The sequence below is a fragment of the Vollenhovia emeryi genome, unplaced genomic scaffold (genome assembly GCF_000949405.1).
Source record: "Vollenhovia emeryi isolate VEMERY1.0 unplaced genomic scaffold, V.emery_V1.0 DF939162.1, whole genome shotgun sequence".
Classification (NCBI taxonomy): Eukaryota; Metazoa; Arthropoda; class Insecta; order Hymenoptera; family Formicidae; genus Vollenhovia; species Vollenhovia emeryi.
In genome coordinates this window covers 1,442,642-1,450,640 of record NW_011967204.1, presented here as the reverse complement: position 1 = coordinate 1,450,640, position 7,999 = coordinate 1,442,642, and positions in this window count along the sequence as shown.

The following is a 7,999-nucleotide window of genomic DNA, read 5'->3' as shown; positions in this document are numbered from 1 at the left end:
TCACGTGGAAAAGGACAAACTCTGTTTTGTGCTATTTCGTTCTCTCTTGTTCACATGCGAACGAAAGTTCCAAAACTTAATTATTTTCGAAAACCAAACGTTTGGGACGCGGTTTCGACTCCATCGACGTCGATGGAGTCGAAACCGACGTTGATTCGACGTTTGTGCCATGTTCTCACTGGGTCTGATATAATTCCATGTATTCTTGTTATAAAAAAAATTATGATCTTATTGATTATGACATATAAGTCGCAAATATAACATTTTTATCGTATTATAAAATGTTAATATGTACTGAAATTTAATATTCTGTAAAAATGTACTTTTATATCTAATAATTACAGTCTTTTATAAAAAAATTTTATTTCGCTCTATTTATTAAGTTTTAATTTCGATGTAATTCTTGAATTTGTTAGTGTCAATAAGATTATTTCAAGGAAAAGATATTTTAAACGAAACCTTAAATTATGTTTTAACTGGGATTAATTCATAGCAGCAAAGCCAAGCATTAAATTAAAATTAAAATTTTCTGAATAAAGTACTAAGATTTTTTAATAAAAAGGCACGAGAAGTTGTTAAATGTAAAAGTGCTCATTTACAGGAAGTTTTCAGAACTTAACTTATTAAAAATAAGTGGCACTATTAAAAGATTATTCTTGTATTTTTATTTATACCTACTACTTAAACAGTTTTTATTCTTTTCCAAGTTCAAAAGAACCTTAAATCCAACTGTCAAATCTTGTATATAAATACGTATTTATTTAAACAAGAAGTCATATTAATATACTTTCACGATTTAATTTACATAATGTCTAATTTTTAATTTAAAAAACTTTCTATGTAATATCTTTAATTTATAATATATTCCAATGAGTTATTTTTAACATTTTAAGCAGAAAATGTATATAACTTATGATTAAAAGTTATTTGTATTAATATATGTATAAATAATAAATTTAATCTTTTTAAATAGAAATGTTAGTATATAAAAATTGAAGTTCTATTAATGTGAAACGTACAGAATTAATGTTGGTGGCGTAATTATCTCCACGGGTGTTTTATTATCATTAACAGTAATATATTATTTTTAAGTAGACCTACAAATATGGTATATAATTACAAAAAGAAAGAAATTATACATATACATATATAAAACACATGTGCGCTTGATAGAAGAACTCGGTATCATTCTGTATTAAACATTTTCAAATAGTAAAACGGCTGGGAAAGGCTGATAAGAAAGCATGTAAAGCAAATAGGCAATTGTATGTAACATGTCCTAAATCCTACAAAGTATATAATACGATTATTTTGAATTTCCATTTATTCGAAAAGCTTCTCTCTCTCTCTCTCTCTCACACACACACACACACACACACACACACAGGTCGCTGCGAAAATTTAAATGTTTTTTTAATTTAATAAAAATAATTTTCGCTGTCCAATCTGGTTTTGTAGAGTGTACATTAACGAAACGAAAATACATTAAGAGATTAATAGTTACTCTTAGGAAATCCGCATTTAGAGATTTAATATAGTGGAAGCGGTATTTACTCTCGCAAAATCGCGTTTAAAGCCGCCAAAGTAAATATACAATTTTTAAACAACGTTTCATAATTCTCAAAGGTACTTTGAAAACGGTAGTACATGAAGCACTGGCTTTTAAATGATATTTTTCTCCCGTGATGTATTTCCGTCTTCTCATCAGCTGTTTGCACGTATAAGAGAATGAGCTATGCTGTTTCCCTCTAATCCTTCTTTCCTTTGTCCCAACTACTTCTACAAAGTTTTGGTGATTAGCATATTTACAAAAAGCGCCGTTCTGCACCCAGCCTGCGAGACCAGACTGTAACAAAGCACGACTGAGATTAATTTTTGATGCATCTCTTTCTCTCTCTCTCGGCGTATGGAAATGTTTCCTGACCGGCTCTCTTAAATTCAACGTGGAAGCTATAGGCTACCACGGATAATTATTACGGAATTAAAATGCAAATGGTGCTCATAGAAAGGAAAGTTTGTATAGAGAGTCCGCGCTACAACGGGCATTGTTTACATTACGTTCAATCAAAGCGAATTGACGAAAGGTAGATTACCCCGTAATTTATATGAATTTTAATTCATAAAGATTTAATAAGCATTAATGTCGGATGCATTCTAATTACTCAGCGGATTCTCCATTTGCGTCTCGTTATTAATTGGCCCATTAGCAATATTACATCTTCATATGCTTTTGAGCGTAATGAAATGAAGTGTAGAGGAAGAACCAATTCATATCGGTTTGAGATGAAAAATTATTATGTAGCTCTTAAATCTTCACTGAAATTTTATTTATAATAACAGCAGTATATAATTAAGATGATAAAAATAAACATAATCGTATGTTATGATACAAAGAAAGATATTGGGCAGAAAGTGCAAACTTTACTTGATTAAATATTTTTATGTAGAAAATAAAACTTATGCTAAAATATTAATTTATTGATGATTAAAGCCTTGTTTTACCAGCGTCGCTTAACTTTAACCTCAGCTTAACTCATCTTTTGTATCTTTCTAGTCGTTTCCTCAGAAAGAAACAAAAAGAATGAGTTAAGTTAAGATTAAAGTTAAACGACGTTGGGCAAACCAGACTTAATGCTGGCTACACAAACCTTCCATAAGACGCAACAGTAGAGTCTCGACCAATCGTGTTGCTCGATTTGGTTGCGGACGACCAAATTGAACAACGTGATTGGTCGAAACCTTACTGTTACGTCGTATGGAAAGTGTGTCTGGCCAGCTTATAACATTTATTGATGGGATTTACCTCAAAGATATATGTAATATTACATACGTGTGTATAAAGGAAAAGATGCACGATAGAAACTATCAAACTAAAGACTAGTCAGGAACTTAGACGACGCATGAATTACCGCAATTGTCGCACCGTTGCGCGCAAAATACATCAATTCGCCTTAGCAGCTTCTCGGGATAGGAAACGGCTGCGTCTTGCTGCAAGAAACTCTCCTCGATGTAATTTCCATGTCATCTTGTTGCACGCAATTTATTGCGCGTCCCACCGACCGCTTCCCGCGCAATTTAAATTGGATTGCTGGCGTGGCGTGAAGCGTGAACGCGAATTAATCTCGAGATTAATTAGCGAAAATACATTTAAACGGCCGCTATCCGTCCGCGAGAATGTCGAGCGACGGATGAGACGTGGCGTCACCGGCTGCGCGTCACGTAGTCATGAATAATCCTCTTCATCCGTCTCCCACGCATCGCAGAACGAGTGAAGCTCCAGGAAGATGCCTGTGCATCGAGTATTTCTTACTATCGCACTTTAGGAACCGCAGATTTTATTTAAAAATTAAGGTGAAGCTTTCCTTAGCTATATTAAAATTTTATGCCGGGTTTTCGCTTAACGCAGATTTCCTGTTGCAACAATAAACTGTTCCTAATTCTGTCAAATCTTTTAAGTCCTTTTTATATTATTTATTTAGTTTTAAATTAATTTATATAACGACAATTAGTATTTGCTTACATCCTCCTAAGGCATTACATCCATTACTGTATAGGAATATTGTAATAAAAAATAAAATAGTGTAAAATAAAAATTAGATATACAAGATGTACATTGTAGATGCACATAATAAATATTATATACATATATGATTATATGTATATAATCGCGGCACGTTGAAGTAAACGGATAAACCGAAACTGTAATTATAGCAACGTGAGAAGCTTCGTAAATTTCAGCCAATTATAATGAACCTTTGCGGTTCTGGCGAGACAAAGGTATTCATACGTCGAGTACGACGGATGTAATGCGGTTGCCAGACAGTTATGCATATACATTTTCGTATGCACGTATGTTTTACACTCGGTTTGGAGTCGGCGTGAAATATGGAACGTTGTCTGTGTAGTTGAACAGAGCGTGAACATTGACGGTTTCGCCAGGAATATAATTTGCGTGTTGAGGTTCCTTAGAACCTTTTTTCCACACACCAGTCGCAAATATAATTTCAAATTTTCGACAAGTATGATAATGGGCAATGTCGAAATGGACAAAAGTGAAACGTCCGAAAGTGCTGGAAAGTTTGTAACTGTTATAGTTCATTTGAAATGCATATACTGCTTTGGAATGAACGGTCACGTGCGCGTCCGTAGATGGATTAAATTCCGTCTACAAAATACATAAAGCAGCTTTCAATGAAATGAGCTTTTAAGCAAATGCTGACAATATCTTGAAATAGGTTGAATATAATTATTTATAGTCACAGACGTCTGTTACATCGTGTAAAAATTATTGGATACGATCAACATATTATCAATATTAGTAAATTAAAAGCCACATATTTGTACAGGTTTTTGCTTTGATATTAAATTTAAAATAAGAAGTATCTAATAATTTTGGTCGCTAATATATCTTTAATTGAATTCCACAATTAAAATAATAATAATAATTTCTAAAACCAGGAAAATAGAAAATATTTTTGTCTTATTATTTAAATTACCCATACAGCACACAAGTTTGCAGCAACGTTGCAGCAACATTGCAACATTGCACATTGCAGTGCAATGTTGTAGCAACATTGTACATATAGATATTAATTTGCAATATAGTTCAAACAACATTACAGCAATATTTCAAAATATTGTGAAAATAATGTGTTCTATATATTTTGTGTGCGCGTGTGTGTTCTTAGAGTTAGTATACATAATGTTTTAATCTAATATTTTTTACAATGCATATGTTGTTTTTATATTTTTGTTACACAATATACAATTTTGTGAAATTGCTTTAATTTAATAACTAAAACTACTTGTTTAACTTAATACATACATACATACATACATACATACTTGTTTAACTTATTAAACTTACAAAGTTGTAAAATAAAAAGGTAAGAGTTAAACCAAAAACTAATAAAAACAAAGCCATGAATTTTAAAAGTTTAACTTTCCAGAATATAATGTGCCAACTTTGCACACAGATAACATTATTTATTATTATACTTTTATTTCATGTTACATCGTGAAAAATATATAATAAAATAAAAGTGTGAAAAGAGAAAGACTATAAACTGAAAAAGATAAGTAGTTTTATCTTTTTATATAAACGTCTCTGTGTTTTTGCCGTATAAATACTGCGATTATAAATGCACTTGAACTAAACTTGACTAAACTCTTCTTGGTTAAAATAGATTACAATTTTAACTTTTACATGACCACTGGGATATATTCTCACTTGCAAAATTAAAAAATCAATAATTTAACATACATTTGATTATTAAAAATATATTACATCAACCATTACATGGTTCTCCATAAAATAAAAAAGTTAAAGAATAAAATATATTAATTTCTAAACATTTTTCTAGTTAAAGAAATTATCTAAGACGATTTGAATTTATTTTTTGACAATTTAAGTTTATATCTTTCTCAAGTTTCTATTTTCTATTTTTGTTGTTTTTATATTTTATATTTTATATTTTTTATCTTTTTTTGGTTTTTCTATTTCTTCTATTTTTCATAAAGAACTATTGTATCCGTGTACACTTTACGACTTCTTACATTTAGTAAGACAGAACCATATTAATATTGGCACTAATGGGAGAACATTTGAACAGTGACGAATATTGAAAACAATAAAATTTTGTTTCGACATAATATACTAATTAACTTTATGGTGTGCTTTAAAAATTATTTCATCGTCATTGTTAATTTCTATCAAATTTACTACTTCCAGGAATTCTAAGTTTATTTTAAGAAATTTGAAAAAACCCGAGTTTAATTCCGGCTCTGTAACAGGAGCATCGAACCAAGGATCGGACATACGTCCTATGGGAGTTGACGGGAAATCCTTGCAATAAAGATTGTTTCAACTCTACGTCGGAACGAATTACGCGTTCGCTGGCATCCACCTGACATGAGTGTCTACGATAAGACCTCCAAATCGAGGCAGCGATTTCCATCGACATGGAAAAAGTACGTAGCGGTGTAATTGAAAAATATATTTAGTGAATGGTTAGTGCAGATAAAATTGGTGAATGCTTCATAGAAATCTGGAATAAAATATTGTTTCGCCGAGCGTCGATTACAAGAAATGACGTAGCGTCGTAAACAACTCGGTCGAAAACCGAGCGCCGCGCCGTTTCAAGAAATGACGTAGCGTGAACACCTCGGTCGAAAACAATCTATTGTGCCGAATTAATCGACGAGGCTCAGTCGAACGAGTCGGATGTACCGCGAGTGTTCGCGTCGCTCCACGTAACGCGATCATTTCCTACGAGAATCTCGATCTCTTACGCAACGCGATCGTCTCATACGAGAGTTATAGAATCACATTGTAAAGAAAAGAGGGCCGCCGATTGAAATTGGCGGGGATGGTGGAGGGCCTCATATTTTTGCAATGCACTTTCAGTGTGAACACAATGCCGTGCAATTATTGATACGTAACATTGGCGTTACATTAGCATTTCTTCTATATTCAATATTACCATTTTATTGGGCAATCTTGGCCAGTACGGTCAATCCAATATTAAATAATCATCTAGGTACAATATCAGTAGTATATTTGCATTTATTTTATGATCAATATTGGTGTTATATCGGGAAAATATTAGCCAATGCACTGCTAACATACCCAATATTTAATCAATGTTAGCTAATGTATAGCCAATGAATTGTGCTCCTAGGGAGGCGCTTGTACGCAAAGGCAAGGCCTATGCGATTTGTGGAGGTTTAAAATATATATAAAGTAACTATTAAAACAACTATTAAGTTAGTTACTAGTTATTGAAAAAATGTAACTGAGTTAAGTTTCAGTTACAGATGGAGAGAAAGTAACGAAGTCAAGGTAGAGTTACCAAAAAGCAGTACTTAACTGTAACTTCGTCACAAATAACGAGTTACTTCCTAACCCTGTTTATTATATTGCGATACATGTTAAATTTTATATACTTTATGTCATTGCAGAGGATCACATAAGACGAACGAAACGTTTGACTCTTTTAAATTTGCTAAGCATTAAATTTGTTATTATTTTTTGTACCTAACATCTGGTGTTAGCTCTTATTGCCTGTCTTCTTTTTACTATTACAAGTGTACTACTTTTACATAATATTTGCAACGACATTCGGAAAAACACTCGTGACTAGAAATAATTACGTGCAAATTAATTAAAAAGAAAAGTCTTTCGCGTTTTCCGCGTTTGTAAAATTAAGTGATGCGATAAGATATCTGGTCCAGACGAGTCAACGAGGAAGTCGGAACACATTTTGCGTATAAAAATTACGTCCGAAATGGAAGAAGACAAAATCGTTGGTTGGAATCGCGTGAGAGACATTTCGCCAATTCTTCCCCCTCGGAAAATTCGCGTCTTAAGACCGACTCAACCCGATTACTTGGCTAGGATTTAGATGAGACACCAGGGTGTTATACTGCAGGCGATATCGTAAGATAGGGTGAATGCTTGGGTGAATGTGACGAGAGAGGAGATACCCATATTAAAGGGGTATCAACCTTAAAGAAACCTTTAGACAATTTAAAGGAAAAGAAGAAGGTAATTTCTCGTTACGCGCGAAGTCGGTGCCAAACTTTGATCCAGTCGTCTAGACACATTCATGAAGCACCCAGGATAATGCATGATGAGAAAGAAATGACAATTTCAAGAAAGCTATCTAAATTTTTTCCGAACCATTTATTGGATACCGAGTGTACATTTAATCAGTTGAATCATGCACGTGGATACACAGGGTGTTATGTAATACCCGCATCAACGCTTATTGTGGGATAGAGTGGACTAGACTAAAACGAAAAGTCCTGTACCACTTTGCAGGTTTTGCAATAGTTAACGAGTTATTAATTATTAAAAATCGCTGTCTTAGGCCGGCCCACTGCCCAGTTCAAACGTGCGGCGAGATCGATCGATCGTTACAACTCTCTGCGCGCCTATAATAACGATCGATCGATCTCGCCGCACGTTTGAATTGGGCAGTGGGCCGGCCTAAGACAG